The following is a 17,652-nucleotide window of genomic DNA, read 5'->3' on the forward strand; positions in this document are numbered from 1 at the left end:
ACTCAACATTTACATGTGAATTTAAAAAAAAAAAACAAAAAAAACAACCCAAAACCAAACAAGTTTTCATAAAGTTCTAATAAATAATTACAAAACAGCAATGTTTGCTAATCTATCTTTAGAATTTACCTGTTAGACCCCTGCAGCTGCTGCCAACACCTAGAGATGCAGATGAAATCGTTAAATTAAATGAAACAATAACCACTAAAAATAAGTACTTATTTAGAAGAGAATGTATCCACTGCTACAGCCAGTGGTGGGTGTGAGGAGGGGGAAGGGAGACACTCTCATGGCAGATGGCCAGCTACTGGTTGCAGTCTTGCTCCACTGCCAGCATTATTTCCATAGTGCTAGACATAAAGGATGACTGACCAGTTACAACTCAACAGTAATGCTGGAGGACTCCATGGCTTGGAATTTTAGAAGCAAAAAGACTGGAGGGTCGTTTTAAAAAAAGCCTTTAATTCAACCCCAACTGTTCAGGCTAATGCAAGAACTGCCAAGTGGAATTCCCTAGCCTGTATTTTGCAGAAGGACATGGACACCACCACAGCGGGCACTACTTCTGGGCAGGAGAGCTGCAAAATCTCTTCCTGGGCAGATATATGTGCTAACCCATTGTACTGCACAGATAGGCTTCTAAAGAAGAACAGACTAATTATAACCGCTTGATTCCTAGCAACCGACCAGAGTTCTCCTTTCACTCAAGTTAAGGAAGCTTCTTTCTGTTTTGTTTTAAATAATCAAGGCCTAGCTTTTGCCAGCTTTCATGGTGTGGCCCATGCATGACCGCTGTGACAGCAGCCCAGACACACAGAGGGTTTCAGTAGCACTGAGGCAGGTCAAGCCCTTTCCACCAGATTAGGCTTGAATCCAAAACTACAGAGAGGCAATGCCAGCTTAAATTGCCATGTTTCAACTTAGCTTCGGTTGTTTCACAAATAACTGGCAGTGTCAAACAATTACCATTTCGCATTCAATGCCAGCTATGCCCAAGTACCTGGAGTACACGATGAACTCAACTTCCTTGTGCTCCAGTCGGGTAGCTAAAGCTTTGAGAGCTGCAGAGACCAGCTCCAGCTGTTCCCATCCCTGGGCAGCAGCCTGCTCATTTTGACCGAGCACTTAGCCCATTCTAACAGCACTTTTAAACAGCCCAAGAGAAATAAATTGCATCCATATTTAAAAAAAAAAAAAAGAAAAAAAGAAAAAAAAAAAAAAAAGAAAATCCAAGCTGAGACAGAAGGAACCAGGAGTATAATTTTTAAAAGTTCTCAGCCCACAAATCATCCTCCTTATTTCCTCATCTCCAGACATGCTGTCTCCCCTCCCCCAGCTACATGCCTGAACCGGCAAGTTCACTGTTGCAGATGTCAGGACAGGCTCCCTTTTTAAGCGCAGTATGGAGCAGCCTTGGCTCCGGTTCCACTTTTGCTCACAGGAAGGCAGGGCTTCAACCACACAAGTCAAAGTAGTGACTGGAGTCGGAATTTGCTAAGCAGAGTGGGAAAAATAAAGGCCTCTTATGTTAAAGCATACCCAAAGCCCATATAAGCAGGTTTCCTGGAGGAAATCTGTGTTCCAGAGGAAATTACTAGATAGAGCATAAAGAAAATATATTAACACACACACACACTTAAACACACCCCTGCTACTCTCCACCTAAGTTACTTGGCTCTAAGTCCAAACTGCACATTAGCAGCAACAGCAACTGAAAGCAGCTGAATCATTAATCATTTTTCCATTCAAAAGTTTCCAGTCCAGAAGATGAACATAGAGCACAGGGCTCAGAATTAAGCCTTGCTATCCCCTAAAGTGGAATAATTCCCAGTACAACATATTCACATTTTAAATACACATAGGTATTTGCAAAAACTGCACCTTGTTAAATGCAGAGATTTGACTTTTGCCATTTAGCAGTGGGGGCACGGTAAGAAATATGTCAGAAAACCAGAACATTGTCAGGTCAAGTCAACAACATCCCACACGCACAGAGGACACCATAATGCAGTGGTTAGCAAAAAGCCACAGTATGTAAATAGCAGAAAGTTTGCATTAACCTGTAAAAGGTGAATTTTTCTGAGGAGAAGAGACACCAAGACAGAGATCTGCAAAGAGGAAACTGATGTTCTTAAGAGTGAAACTCATTCAGCTCCTTTCTGTGAAACTAAAGAGCAAGAAGACAACACAAGCATCGTTAGCGGAGGAAGCCATCCAAGAGCCTCAATTAGACAGACTGAGGGTGAAATGCCACAACAGTTCAGCGCTAATTGGAAATGCAAACTTTTATCATCAGAGTAGTGCTCGCTCCTGTGTATAGCTCCATTGTGTTCACTGCAGCTAACGACAGTAGGAAGCCCTGTGGTCCATAGCATTTATGTAACGACTGGCAAAGCTGTCACGTTCCCTTAATTGCTAGCAACGATCTTCATACTGGCAGTAGTTTTCAATTAAAGGAAATCACAAAGATTGCTTCAGTTTCACATTGCTTCATTAAAGTTTTGGTTCTTCTTCAAAGCTGGGGAAAGAGGAAGAATGAATAATTCTCCCAAGACAGAATGAGCTCTGCATCAAACATGAGCTTTTTGTAGACAAACCGAATTAAGAGACAAGGAAAGCACGGTCAAATACCCAGAACTGAAAGAGCTAATTTAGCATCAGTAAAGACAAACAATTTGAGAACTGCACATAAATCTGCTTCAAGTTTGCAATGATTACTCCTTCAATTATGATCCATGTAATGCTCTAAAAGCAGTCCCTTTAAAAGGCAAAACGAAAAAGCCTAAGGTAGCTTAGGGTTTCCACCTAATTGAGCTTTCACAGTAGAGCCTTCTTTGCTGGTAGAGCATCAGCTCTGTGTTTATAATTATATGCCATCGAGCAAAACGCCCTATTATACCTACTTTATAATCCCAGAACATACAGAAGTAAGTGTAGCGAGTATACTGTGGCAAGGTCTCGCGTTCCTAGACTTCCTTACTTGTACCAAGTGGACTGCAGAGCATTCACTAGTCCATTAAGAATCATCATTGTTTAATTTAAGGAGCAGCAGTTTGTTTTTAGGAGGTACCATCAGGCCTTTTATCACATCATTTACTCAGATCCCAATCATACTTACTGTATGTCAGTAGAGAAAAGAAAGCTCTATAGGACTGGTACAAAAGAACTGCTGTTTCTGCAATATATTATGACACAACTCCACATTAGCGCTCAGTTAAATAAAGCCCATGAGCCAAGTGAACTATTTTTACTCCACTGAATAAAAGGAAATATAAGAACATCACTTAGTACAGTAGCAGGCCCATTTGAAGGCACTATGTAATTAGGAGTAGGAGTTAATAACAGGACCAGAAATAGTAGGCAAGGTTTTCCTCAAAACATCTTTGTGCAAGTCTTCCTGGGGCATGGATCTTCTTATCTTGTGTTCCTGCTATGATTACCTAAACAGCTTTAAGTGGGACACATGGATCTTCACTGTGACCTATTTAAAACTCACTCTTTCTCATGAAGCAGCAACATCAGCTGCAGCCACAAAACCCAATCCAGCGGAGACTGATCGAGCTCCTATACACAGCCCTGTCAGCATCTGCAGCGACTTGCTGCTTCCAATCCAATTCCCAGTGGACGAGCACCTACATCATAAAATTAGCAACAATACGAACTGCAAATTCAGCAGAATTTGGATTTCACTGATGGATGGATTGCCAGTATGCATGTTTTATTCATCTCAAGACTGCTTTGTCAGGTTGGTTGCATCTCCCCTCTGTACTTAAAATCCTAAAAATCATTTTATGGTCACTACTGAGCAGCCAAGAAGCTCTATAGACAGTGTTCTACCTTTTCTAAGTGCTAGCCAAAATTCACCAGATTTCCAAAATGAAGACAACAACCAAAGACTGATGGTCTAGGAAGCCGTATGAGTCAAGGCATTTTGTTCAGTATAATATTCCCTCCCATTGCTGTAAGTCACCTTGCTGAAGTCCCACAGCTACTTCCCGCTAAGGTCATCAGCATGTGAATTAACCTCCCTATGAGAGCACAGCATGCAGCAGATCAAGATGCAGTTTTCTGATCATCCTTCCTTAATTCCAATAATTAAGATTCAAGGACGTTCACTACCAGCACACTCTTGTAGAATTTCCTGCTACCTACTGCGTCGGATGCACTCAACCCCCCCTTAACCAAACCAGCAGCAGTTTGGTACAGGCTGCAACGAAGGTAAAGGCCTGAGCCATAGCCAGGCCAAGAACTCCTCTAGGAAACCCACACAGGCGCAGAGCGACACCGTGAAAGTTGTGGGTACAAGGAGTCTCATGCATACCTCTCCCACTGTATGCAGTTTGACTACGAGCCAACCACTTTATCCCATAAATATGACAGCCTAAGTGAGCCTTCTTTGAGCTCTCCCTGCTAGGCAGAGTGGCTGCATGGCAGTGATCTCCAGCAACGAGATCTTTTACCACCGACAGATCGTTGGATGAGCCCAATTTGAGTTCTCCCTGGACGGCAACTGGACTGCACGCCAGGCAACTCTCCCCTTGAACAGGAACGCCTCTCAAGGTTAAGAGATATTAGTTGTTTAGCTTAAATAATTAAGTTTTAAATAGAATTAATCACTTAAAGTTATAAAGTTGTGTGATTTAGTATGCTGTTTGCTTAGCTTTACTTACTTAGCGTGAGTAGCTAGATTTGCTGAAGCCTTAGGCCGCAAGCTGTAAACTTTCACTTAGATTTACTGAACATGTACCTCCTTAGTCAAAACAGGGGCCTCCAGAGCCAGCGTAAATCAGAAGACAAGGAGGCTTCAAGGCTGCAACCATCAACAGCACCTGCAACTCGACAAGATAACCAAGGGCTTGTCTGGAGACAGTGAAGGAGTCCAGTAAGGAGTGAGAAGGTGTCAGGTCAGAATCACTATTGGACCAAAGGGTGTGCGGAAGGCACGTGAAGAGAGTGTGAAGAACACGTGAGGGGCGGGTGAATCGTCTGTAAGGGTATAACTGCCCAGGAATTTCTTTGTTCGGGTTGTTCCCTCCTCCTTTTTCCTTCCTTCTCCTCTCTCCCTCCTCCCCTTCAGGGGCACCCAGCTCGAGCTGACCCTGCTGCTGTACCACTCTATTAAATTATTTATTTTTATAAGACTCGATGCCTGAGAGTCTGTTTTGGGAAACCAAGGGCTCAAACTTCGGAGCGAACTCACATCAGATGCCTGGATGGATTGGTAAGTGATTAATAGCATGCTAAACTCTGAAATCCTAACTAAGTGATATAAAGGATTGATTGTGCACATAGAATTCCCTTAGCCATAAACCATTGACCAAGTCTGGGACTAAGATTGGATCCAGCTGCACCTAGACTCCTCTCTGAGGAGTTTAGAGAGCAAGGGGGTTCATTCTGAACCTCGTGACTCAACGGGAGGTTTTCCTTAGCCTTTGAATCTCTTAGATATAAACCGTTGGCCAGGTCTGAGACTAAGTTTGGATCTAGCCGCACCTAAGCTCCATTAGGAGTTTAGAAAGCAAGGGGGTCCATTCTGAACCTCATGACTCAACGGGAGGGTCTCCCTTACCTTTTTGCATCTCCAATCTCTGTGCAAATCATTCTAAATGGATTCTAACACGATTTTCCTTTGTTTCTCTCATGTAGTAAGTAATAGAGTGAACCTTGCCATCTAACTCTGTTAAGCTGCACTTTTACAGATTTTTTAAGGATCCTAAATCACTCATCCGTGACACCTACCCATAACCCCAAAGCTTCCTCAGTGTTCAGGCACTCAAATCAATTCTCATTTCAGCATCCACCCCAGGTTACCTGCCCACACTCCCTCTCTCTCCTATTGTAAATCCAAGGCAAGAGAGTGTAAAATGAGATATTTTAAATTCTGTAGCTAGCACACTACCATTTCACCTCTCACCTTTACAGTAACAGCTCTGTTTGCTATAAAACTCAGATACAAACAGGGCAGTCAGTTTTGGAAATAGCTATTTCACAGCCCACACGAAATCTCAGTGTTGGTCCCTGAGCATACCCAGGAGGAATGCATGGGGCTGCACTTCCCAAACCAATTTTGCCCCATCCACTTTATGGCATTTACACTCTGCCTCACGTAAGCACTGCCTCCCTCTTTACTGAAGCTCCCATTCGTACACGCACTGCGGCACAAACTGCGCTACCCCCCCCTTTCCTGTTCTTACACTCCTCACAGAGGGATGTGGTGAAGTGAAATACACTGGCAGCAGGAAAGGAGATCCCACAAATCAATCCAGAACAGAGCAAGACCCGATGGCTTAAGTAAACCCTCTCCTTTGCAAGTATGAGGTTGCTCCTTCTACTCTTTCTTTCCAGTCATTCCCTTGGAGCTGAGTTTTCCTCCATTCCCGGTTATTCTTGTACTGCTGGTATTTGCAGGTGCTGATTCACAGCCTCCCAAGATACGCACGTTTGGCTGCTTTTATTTTTAAGAAAAGTCACTTCAGGCTGGAAATAACTGTTGGTTTTCTGTGAACACTCTTCAACGTACATCTAGTTTTATCTGAGGAGCTTAAATATTCTACTTTAACAAAAGCCTCAAAGTTTTATCAGTCTCAGTTGCTCTATTAAAATATTATAAAACAGACATCCAAATTTGTGGCCTGCCATTGTGCTAGGTTCCTTTTAGATTTAAAAATAGAAGTTGGATTTGAGCCTAATACATACTCTTTAAACTTCTAACACGATTTGAATTTACATCCCTATAGGTGAAACATCCCCTGAGGGTTTTAATCCTTAATAAAATTAAAAATCTGCAAAAACCTAATGCTTTCGTTCTGACAAAGCTGAACCGAGATATCTCAAATAGAAGTGGCCAAATCCCAAATCACAACTTTTTCAAATGGGCTCTCAAAAAGCAGCCCTGAGCACATGAGCCCACAAGTCTGTCATTTTAATATCTTATGTTACCAGCAGACAGCTTCTATCTTAGATCCGAGATGATACACTGTCTCCAGCGCCTGCTCCGCTGGCTCCTAACCTTCTCTTCCCCACAGAGCATCTGTATTCTGGATATTTCCTTGGAGATTCATTAACTGCTCCTTCCTCAAAGGCTGAGATTATTGGCATTTTTCTCAGACTACATTTCGAAGTGTTTGAAAGACCTGTCAGGACAGAGAAATAAATAAATACAGAAAAATATCAATTCATCATTCTCTCTGTCAAGACATCGCAGGTGAAGAGAAGACCTAAGTTTTGGCTTATGTCTTTAAAGTCCGTTTTCTCTCTTGCATGCCTGTATGTCATTTACATATCATTTCACACTCTCTCTTAACATCAGTGTCCTCAGAGGGAGAGGGTGAATTAGAATATTGGTATCTCTAATTTAGGAGGCAATTAGACCAATAACAACAAACCAAAGCTGAATGTCTGCTCAAAATAATCTAGTTAGAATTCTATTTTAATTAAAAATCAAATAATCCTATTATGCCAAGGATTGCTTTATGCGTGGTTCCAATCCAGCACATCTTTTTTTCATCTTTTAGTTCTGCACCCAGAAAGTGATTGAAAAAAAAAAACCACTGTGAACTACCAGAATGGTCCTTTCTGTACAACAAGCTCCTTTCCCAGTGGGAGAGCCCAGGAAGATAGAGAAATAAATGTTCCAACATCAGTCAGTCATTTGCTAAGCAAGCTGCTTAAAAAAAGAAATAAAACCAATCAAATAGAAGAAGCATACAACTGAGGCCAACAAATGCAATTTTCCTGTTCTTCACCCCACTACCTGCAAAGATCACCTCAGAGTGCCTCTTATTTCCTCATATTTCCACCCTTTGCCTCCTTTCTCAAAAAGTAATATGCGCCTCTTCTACAGCTGCACAGTTTACATGCTTTTATTTAAAAAAAAAAAAAAAAGAGAAAAGAAATATTTTGAAAGTCATCTTTCATTTCTGGATTTGCTCTCACATGCTCTGTGGGGCCCTGCTGCATAACAAGCATTTTCTCTGTAGGAGACAGCAGCAGCACAAGCCAGCACAGCTGCCAGAGCCAGTTACCTGCATGTATTACTGAACTGGGGTCCAAAGGAAGACGGCAGAAGGAGCAGGACAGCGGTAGAGTATGTAGTACAGTAGAGAGTGTGCATAAACATATGTATATACACACATATACATACACATGTGTGCATGTGTATATAACTTGCACCACCCAAGTAACTCACTTATCTTGTTTACTCCCGGACAGTGAATATGCATCACATGACCATTTATAAAACATAATTATCCTCAAGTGATATCAAGTACTAAAAAGAAAAAAAAAAAAAAGGCTGTAAAAAGTTATAAAGCACAATAGACAGCTCTGAATTCATATAATTTGGTATTACGCATTGCCTAGTTACTTCTGTAAGTAAGCATACACCGGATCTTGTTTCTACTAACTGGAATCCTAATTAATTTTAAAAATAAACCAACTCCCCAGAGGCATATAAACAAGGTTGTTGCCCAAATCCATGTTGACCTCATGCATACAGGTTATTCAGCCACTACCACTCACTATATTGAAATACACTTAAGAATTAAATGAGAAAAGAAAACGAAGACACTTCTTGAGCCCATTTCCTCTTCCAAGACACTCGTGGGAGGGAGGGCTGGGCACCTCAGAAAAGGTTAACCTCACAATTTCCCTTCAGGCTTGCGCAGAAGAAAGAAGAGATTCAAGGTCTTCCAATTCTAGCAATAGAAAACCTCCTCTGCAGAAGTTTTATTCTACCAGGTCAACACACAGAAGACAATGGTGGGTCCCCAGCCATCTCCTTCACCACTCTTTGTCCTGCTGAGCCCTCAAGTCTGCCAAACTCAAACTCCAAATGCCTCTGGCTTACTGGGAGGTGGAGAAGATGCCAACAGACAAAACTAATAAAGTTCCTGAACCACCTGGACTATCTTCACATTATTTATTTTTAGCATTTGAGTGTAGAAGTCCAAGGAACTGGTGGGTAGAAACAGGTTTCGCTCATTCTGGTATTTAGTAGTAAGACTAAACTTCAGCTGTGAAGACCTCTTGCCTCCTTCACTGCCTGCATCCCTCAAATACCATTGGGAAATCAGGTAGGGTGGTTTCAGTGTGTCGATAGTGCACGTGATTATGATAAAGTGGGAAGATTTTCCTTATTACAGGCTTTCCACAGCCTTAAACTTTAAGAAAGTCTGCCTGAAGAGACAAAAGCTCACTCCTTGCTGTTAGGACAGGGGTAGACCCAGAGCAGTCTCCATGAGTATGTAGAAGTGGTGGGTGAGTGTTTCTTTTCCCCTCCCCACCCCCAAAAGCACAACAGTTAGAACAACTTCTAGACCTTTACATTCAAGAAGAAAATCATTACAAAGCAGCAAGGTCTTAGTTTAACCTGGCAAATTTTTACAGTACGCGGTCAGAAAGCCAGAGCAACTCGGCTTTGTGCGCATTGCAAGATTAAGCAGCCATTCAACGCCGAACCGTGCCACAGTCCTACAGGATCATGGTCACCGCTGTGCTGCAGCTTGGTGGTCACTAAGGCCGAACCCTATCTCACCTACACACACAAACCCAGCGCAGAATATTGCGGCATGAGGCCACAGGACCATATGGCAAGAGCACCTCTGAAGACTGACTCATGCAGCCATGCGAGTATGAAGCTGACGGAAGAGGTAATATTTGGTTTGAACCTTTTCTATACCATTAGTGGTTGCGCTAATTACGATAGCCAACAGCAGCAGTCACTCCGATGGGAGGGCTGAACAAAAGTGAGACAGCTGTCAACCACATTCAAAGAACCAAATCCTTCAGAGTTCATCGTTTTGGGGCCAGAACACAATCCACCCAGCAAGATACACGGGCTTGCAGCTTTTCTAGGACAGAATGCTTCAGAGAGTAAGTACAGCTGACGCAGACGTTAAAAAACTAAGCGCAGTTTGCCTGTTTCTCAGGGGGATTTAAACAGCAGGTGAGTGGGGCTGGTCTGTGGGACATGACCCTTTTTTATTTCTGCTATTTAGATGCAAATTGTTCCCCCTCCCTCCCCCTCTCAACACCATCTGTTAGCCCAGAGGTTTAGACTGTGCCTAGGGTGTAGGTTTTGGGGGAGGGGGATATAGATAAAGCATTGAGAAAATTTCAGTTGATGCCCCTATTTCCTCTGGGGCACAGTTTAGGGGAGGGGGGGAAAAAAAAAAAAAAATCACTTTGCAATACTATTAAATTACAATAGGATTTTTCTCTCATTCTACTGCACTTTTCCTACTGACCCCATGGATTTGCTACCCTAGAAAGCATTCCTTGTCCAGCTTTTGGCCAACAAGCAACATTATATAGTGACACTTATAGCAGGTTGCTATGGTGTTAGCATAGGGCATGAGCTGGTATTGCAAGAAGTATCAGAGGTTCACCGAATTAAAGTCTTAAGTAATAATGATGAAGTCCTTCACTACAAGGCGCAGTATTTAATATTCTTTTAGTGCTAGGGAAGCTACCTCATCTCTGTCTGGTTTTCCCCAGTGAACAGCAATATACTTTCAAGAACTGTTGAGAGATTTGAGTCATTAAACACTTCACCCAGGGCTCTGGATTATTCATAAAGGAAAGATTATGGGTGATGGCACAGAGGACACTTTCAGGAAGCACGAAGATGATACAGTATTGGGAGGGGTGGCTGACAGACTAGATGGGTGTGCTGCCACTCAGAGGGACACGGACAAGCTGGAGAAATGGGCCAACACCAACCTCGTGAAGTTCAAAGGAAAACGCAAAGCCCTGCTGCTCAGGAGGAATAACCCCAGGCACCAGCACAGACTGGGAGCCAACCGTCAGAAAAGCAGCTGTGCAGAGAAAGAGCTGGGAGTCCTGGTGGACATCAAGTTGACCACGAGCCTCCAAAGTGCCTTAGCAGCAAAGATGATCAACAGCATCTGGGCTGCATTAGGAAAGACACTGCCAGCAGGTCAGGGAGGTGATCCTTCCCCTCTGCTCAGGGCTGGTGAGACATATCTGGAGTGCTGGGTCAAGTGCTCACCTCCCCAGTGCAAGAGACACATGGACATACTGGAGAGAGTCCAGCAAAGGTCCACAAAGATGATTAAGGGACTGGAGCATCTGACATACGAGGAGAGGCTGAGAGAGCTGGGACTGTTCAGCCTGCAAAAGGAAAAGCTCAGGGGGATCTTATCAATGTGCATAAATACCTGATGGAGGTGTAAAGAAGATGGAACCAGGCTCCGCTTGGTGGTATCCAACAACAGGACAAGAGGCAATGGGCACAAACTGAAATACAGGAAATTCCATTTAAATGTAAGAAGGAAGGGGGGAAAAAAAAACCAAGACAAAACAACGAAAACTTTTTTCCTGGGGGGCGGAACCAAACCACAGAACAGGTTGCCCAGAAAAATCATGGAGTTTCCATCCTTGGGGGTGCTCAAAACCCCACTGTACATGCCCCTGAGCAACCCGTTCCAGCTGCCACCACTTTAAGTGGGGGGTTGGACTAGACACAAAAGTTCCTGCCAACCTCACCAATTCTGCAATTACAGGCTCTAAAGGAGAGCAACATCATTCAAACTACTTACCCGAAGCAAGCTTTTTTAGTCAACAGCATCCAAAGCCCCAGTTTTGTGATGAAGACAAATTGAAAGAGGTGATAAGTGACAACTTTGAGCAGAAAATCAGTGGAAGAGTTGGGATCAGTATTACAACACCCTCATTTTGAGTTTTAACATGTGGAGTACAGTCCTGGTACTTGGGAGATGCAAGCTCTTGTCCCAGTTCTCACCCAGACCTCATTTGTGATGTTGGAGGCACAAGAGGGAGGAAAAAAGCGTGAGTACTTCTTGTTTGTTCTGCCCTCCTTCAGTCAGTCAATCACCTCTTTAAAGGAAAAGCAATTCCGGTAGTTACAGAGCACACAGCATGAAAAAAATCCCTTCCAGGTGCTTCTGCAACTTCAGTTACCGCAAGAAACACATTCTCAGTTAAAAAAAAAAAAAAAAGAACGAACTGTGTATGCAATCCTGATGGGAAACTCAACGGCAGAGGGTAAAGGGGGGCATGGAGGGATGGGAGAACCCTGCCTTCCCCTTGGAGCCCAGATGATGGGACAGAAGAGTCCTCCCAGGCTTGAAGTATGAATAGGCAAAGACCACCTAAGGGGAAGAGGGGAAAGAAGAAAATACAGTGTGGGCTTCAGAGCCTCAACTGTAGCTGAGCAAGTTCCTAGGCTGCCCTTGCACAACATTCAAGGCTGACACCAAGACGGGTTCAGGCAGACTTTAATGATAATGCTCCACTGAGGTGAAGGAAAGGAGCTCTTACTTCAGCAGGCAAGAATTCCTGCCAGACAAGGTTTGCACAGCAACATTTTTTTAAAGGGTTTTGGGCCTTTTTCTTTTTTTACTGTTGGGATATTGTTTTGGTTTTTTGAGTGTTGCCGACACAAACACAAGATTTTCCTTTCTTGCACAGACAGAAGAGGCCAGAACAACATATGACCTCAACTATCTGGTGACAGTCAGGAACTTCAGGTACCTAGTTCCAAACTATTAACTTCTAAAATATATGCAATTCGGTATCTCTTACTAGAAAGCAATATTCTGACAAAATTTGCAGACATTTCATAGAACTATTTTCCTAAAAAAAAAAAAATCCATTATCTGAACAATGTTTCAATAAATTTGTGCTGATATTTTGAAAGAATTTAAAGTTTTCATTTTGAAATAAAAAGTGGTTATATTTTCTCCATTTATGAAAAGTAGAGTTTTCAGAACATCGGCGTTTCCCCTACAGAATGAGAGTCTTCTTTATGCACTGCTCTAAATCACCAGCTAATTTCTGTTTCCAGATCTCTGGCATTTCACCAGCACTACTGAGAATCTAAAGAACAGTTACTGGAAATGTTTTTACTTAACCAACTTCTTGTTCACAAATCCAAGCGCATGTATAAATTTTAAGGGCTGCAATCCTGCAGTTTGTTCTGTAATACAAGATACAGGCACCAATTCTCAGTCTCCTTGACTTTAAAAAGACAGAAAGGTCATCTGTGATAGCTAAGGGGTACTTGGCCTTAATGCCAGCAAGCCACCCACTGAAAACAGTGGGAGTTTGGCCCAAATTAGGATTTCAGAATTTATCCCATAATGCCCTGTAACACTTCCCACACAGTACTACCTGACAGCTTCGGAAAATCGGCAAAATGTGAAGGATGTGCCGACAACATCCGAGATGAGGTTTCCAAGGGTGTCTTTTGTAACAATTGAAGTCAACCGATACGTGTCTGCATATGCACATATTCTCGCAATTCCACATTAACAGGGTTTTTAACATGCTGATTTTAAAAGCACAGTGGCTAAAAACACATCTCCAAAAGCTACTCAATGCCAAACAAACCAGACTTTTAAAAGCAAAAAACCCACAAAGCAGTTGCATCCAGGACATCACTGAACTTGTGCAATGATCCCCCACATTTGGTTCCCTGCTGTTATTAGTGATTAGATAAGTAACACCAACGCAGACAGATGCTTTTCCAGAATCCCTTTCCAGCACCACCTCCCAAATTGTCATCTTCTCCCACAGATATCTGCAGAACAGCCCTAGAATAACTAATGCCACCCCCAGCGCGACCTGGGACAAGGTGGATGAGTTTACAGCCAGGAAGCATCAAGGTCTGAGAGCCAACTGCTGCCCACACGGTGCCTTTGCACCCAGATCTAATAGTATGGATGCTCAGGAAACCAGTCTGCTACTGGTTGATGGCCTTTCCCATCCCTGTTCCAGACTCCTATCTAGTCAATATTTGCGTAGCTGAGTATATGCCAGAGTTGAACATTTCCCCGAGGGAAACATGGCTACGAGCCTTGTTCAACCCAATCTGACCTGTATCCTGTAGGGAGCCAAGCAACAGCCCGTTCATGTATTCCATGAGCCCAGGGCTTCGTACAGTATTGCTGCTCTGAACGGGGGGCCTGGATCCTGCCCAAACTGAAGTCAGCGATTTCACTGACAACAGTATAGGGTCTGCAGCGTCTAATTCTTAATCGGATCCTTTATTTGGATCCCTGGAGGCAGCAGGGGCTTGCACATGACAGGATCAACACCTACGGTGCAAGTGAGATCGTATCCCTGTATATTATCAATGCAGCAACTGGGACACAATATGTAAGGATTTGGTGCAGCCTCTTTAGCTATCACAGCAGCTCCCTGACAACAACCAACAGAAAAAAAAAAAAACAAACAAAACAAAAGAAGTTTAAAAGATAGCCAAGGGACAGTGGGTCTTTCAGAGACTGAAACATGACTCATTTTGGAGCAAGAGTCAAACTAAGCACATGCACTGCTGAAGAGACAAGACAGGTTCCAATTTAAAAGCAGTGTTTAGTTATCAAATGTCAAGACGACTTCCACAGATTAGTTGGTATGTTTGCATTTTACCCTAAAACTAGTCATTTTTTAAGATGATCCAAATGCAGGAGAAGGAAAGAAGCCTGACTCAAAGGAAAAAAAAAAAGCAGCCAAAAAGTCCCATAGTTGTCATATTTATGACTTATGTTCTCTAGACAGGAAATCTTTGGAGCAAGCAAAAGCCTGTCTGCCCTCCACTTCACAAACCCTTGATATCATAATCACATTTTTAAAATATTGCCTTCTTGAATGATGCAAATTAAAAGGCATAAGTAATTCTCTGACATACTATTGAAAACCACACACCAACACGAAATAGCAATTTATTGCATGCAAGTCCATTAAACTATTACTTACAGCGTAATAAACACCAGCCACACAGATACCACTGTCACCGCTGAGCGGAAAACCTAGGAAATTCCTCACCCCTGGCCCCTGGAGTTTGAGTGAGAGCAGGATTTTCTCCTCCAGAAAGACTGCAGTATCCCAGCTAACACAGCAATTGTCCCGTAATTATCATGCACGCTTTATAGTCAATATAAAAGGGACCTTTAACTTCAAAAGTAATTTTTAAGGCAAAAGCAGTGGAAAGCTTTTCCAATGATGACTGTGAAAGGACAAAGAGAGGAGATTGTGCATTTGTATCGGTCAATAAGGCACTGATCACGACAACTGTGACTGAGGATGGTCATGGGAGACCAGGGTTCATAGGCCACATCGAAAGCAGTTTTATTTTCACAGAGGGAATGCAGTTGTTGACCACTCAGAAAGAGCCCCAAATGAGAAGGCAGGCTGGCAAGCCAGAACAAGACACCCAGCTGGCTCCACAGCCTAGACAAAAGCTTGGTTCTCTGAAGCTTTTTATTTTCCCTTCCTCTTCCAGAGTTAAAATTGGGATGGTATCAGTTCCTCTTTCCCAAATGGAAAGCCCTCTGAGAGCAAACCAGGTTTTGAAGCTTTCTAACAACTATGCAGACCATGCCATCAGAGCTTGCTGCTTAACATGTATGTGTGAGCGTTCAGGGCATTTGCAGGGTAGTCTTGAGATCAGAGCAGAGCTACAGTTGGATGTTCTCCAGGGGTATATTGGGAGAACAGAATCAAATTGCCACATAAGCGTAATTGCCAAGATTCAGTCTAATGTTACAGCAATTTGCTTGACACGTTTTATTTCAGGGGACAGACTGGTGGAGTAATATTTTGTTGTTATTAATGTGTCCAAGTCCCCTAATGCAGCATTCATATCTTTGGTAAGCAACAGGATTCCTTCTCCTTCAAGTTCTACTTCTGATAACAAAAAGCATTACAAATTCATCGTGCAGCCTGGAGGAAAGATTTGGATAGACTGAGTTTAAGACAGTCAGTCAGAAAGATGCAAAGCAGTATTCTTAAATGACCTACTCTGTCCCAAAATCCACAAATTCGGAGCAGAGGATGTTTGGTCCTCTGCTTTCTCTTCCAGGAGTCCATTCAGAAAGCCGGCCTGCAAGACATTTGCTGAGTATCTGGTCGCTGCATTACCTGATGCTTTCAATTCTTGCAGCCCACGCAGAGCCGAATCATCTGGGAAACAAGATTTCCCTGCCTCCAACCCCACAGTATTTAAGAGAGGTCAAATTCTGACCTCTTTTGAAAAGGCTGCCCAGAAAACGTGTGCAAGATTAGCACGTTTCTATGCTCCCATCACCAAATCACTGTCCACCCAGTGCAACTCTCTTGCCCAGTGCAACTCTCCATTTCCAAGCCTTGCAAGCATCTCGCAGCATCACAGAGAATACACTCAGATGATCTGAGTGCATCAATATGCATTCGGACCATCTGTTAAACCCACAAAGCATCCACTGTCAGAAGATCCGTAAAGAGTGGGGAGTCAGTGTTAAGCAGTAAGTATGATTTCCTCTTCACTGTTTCTTTTAAAAGATATTTTGGTCCCAATTCCCCCAGAACTGGAATGTCACTTAAAGAGGACTTTTTGCTCACAGCGCTACATGAGATTTCAGGTTTCAGAGAAAAGCTGAGCTATCGAAAAACCAAGTCGCTTATCCATCTTGTTTCCATTATAGAGCAGGGAACTCAATCAGGTTCTTCAAGCTGGAGGACAGCGCCTTCTCCACCAGACAAGGCTTCTTGAACGTAGGGTTAGAGTCTGCCACTACTTGACAGACATGACTGGTGAATCAACTCCTACTCTTGATTTGTTCAAGGTGTTTGTTTAAATCAAAGCAGCCACCTGTAGGAACAAAGACTGAAAGAATATTTTTGCTTATAGTGTAAGAATCTGGTTTAGTAGAATATTGACTTTGTTAGACTCTACACTAGCATGTCAACTGTGCCTCTTCAAAATTTCAGAGCAAACAAATCAGTAAAGTTTTAATCTAGAAAGTAAGATAAGAGATTTAAAGAGATTACAGATCCCTAAACCAGTTACGAGAGCCATGTCATTCTATAACACTGTTCATAAGAATTGAGATCAACCTTCAGAAGCCTGTCATCTGAATTATTATTTTTTTTAAACATGAAAGGGCTGTATCCCGACACTGAGCTTCAAGCCTAAGAGCATTTTTGTCTGAAGATGATTGACCATAGCAAAAATCAAGCTCAGGAGTGTGAAAAGTGGCTTCAGATCTATTTAGCAGGTGTATGATTCCAAGCACCAGCTTGATAACTAGGCTGAGCATCCACAGACACAGGAGGCACCATCCGTAAGTCAGAGAAGGGATGAGTCCCAGTCTACAGTCACATGGAGGCACCAAAAATCCATTTTTTCTTCCTCCAACTCTCTGAACTTCTCTCCTTTCTTGAATCCCTGGAAGAAGGGCATTATTTCTGCTCTACTGCACTTTGCATGGGATTCCCTGTAAGTGGAAATTCCCCCTTTCCCCTTACTTTTTGACACGATCTTCATGCAGGAAGATATATTTTAAAGAGAGCTTGAGTTTGTAAGAACTGCACCTTCCTACTCCACAAGCGAGACAAAGTGCTCCAAAGTCACACTCTGTGTAGCGACCAAAATAAAGATTTTACCAATTTCCTCAGAGCCCTGCAGAGTCTATGAAAATCATCTAGTTATCAAGTCACAAACACCACTGACCCCATCAGCCTCAAGGGCTCAGAGTGGTTTCTGAAGAGCAGGCCATACTTCTGCGGGTGACCTCCTAGCCTTGAGCAAGAACACTGTTGGCCAGAACTGTGACAACGCAAAAGCAACAGGCTAACGATAGCATCACTTGAGCAGAGTCCGTCCCGCAGGACAACAGTTACTGCTTA

General features: G+C 42.9%; 1 protein-coding gene across 1 annotated transcript in view; it reads right to left on the reverse strand.

The window, feature by feature from the left end:
* The window catches only part of PAK1 (p21 (RAC1) activated kinase 1), a 79,342-nt gene that overhangs the window by 37,669 nt on the left and 24,021 nt on the right, over positions 1 to 17,652 (reverse strand). The window contains exon 2 of the mRNA XM_050893074.1: positions 11,181 to 11,259. The gene's annotated coding sequence lies outside the window, so the exon portion shown is untranslated. The remainder of the gene's footprint in view (positions 1 to 11,180; positions 11,260 to 17,652) is intronic.

This window comes from Gymnogyps californianus, chromosome 1 (assembly GCF_018139145.2).
Source record: "Gymnogyps californianus isolate 813 chromosome 1, ASM1813914v2, whole genome shotgun sequence".
Classification (NCBI taxonomy): domain Eukaryota; kingdom Metazoa; phylum Chordata; class Aves; order Accipitriformes; family Cathartidae; genus Gymnogyps; species Gymnogyps californianus.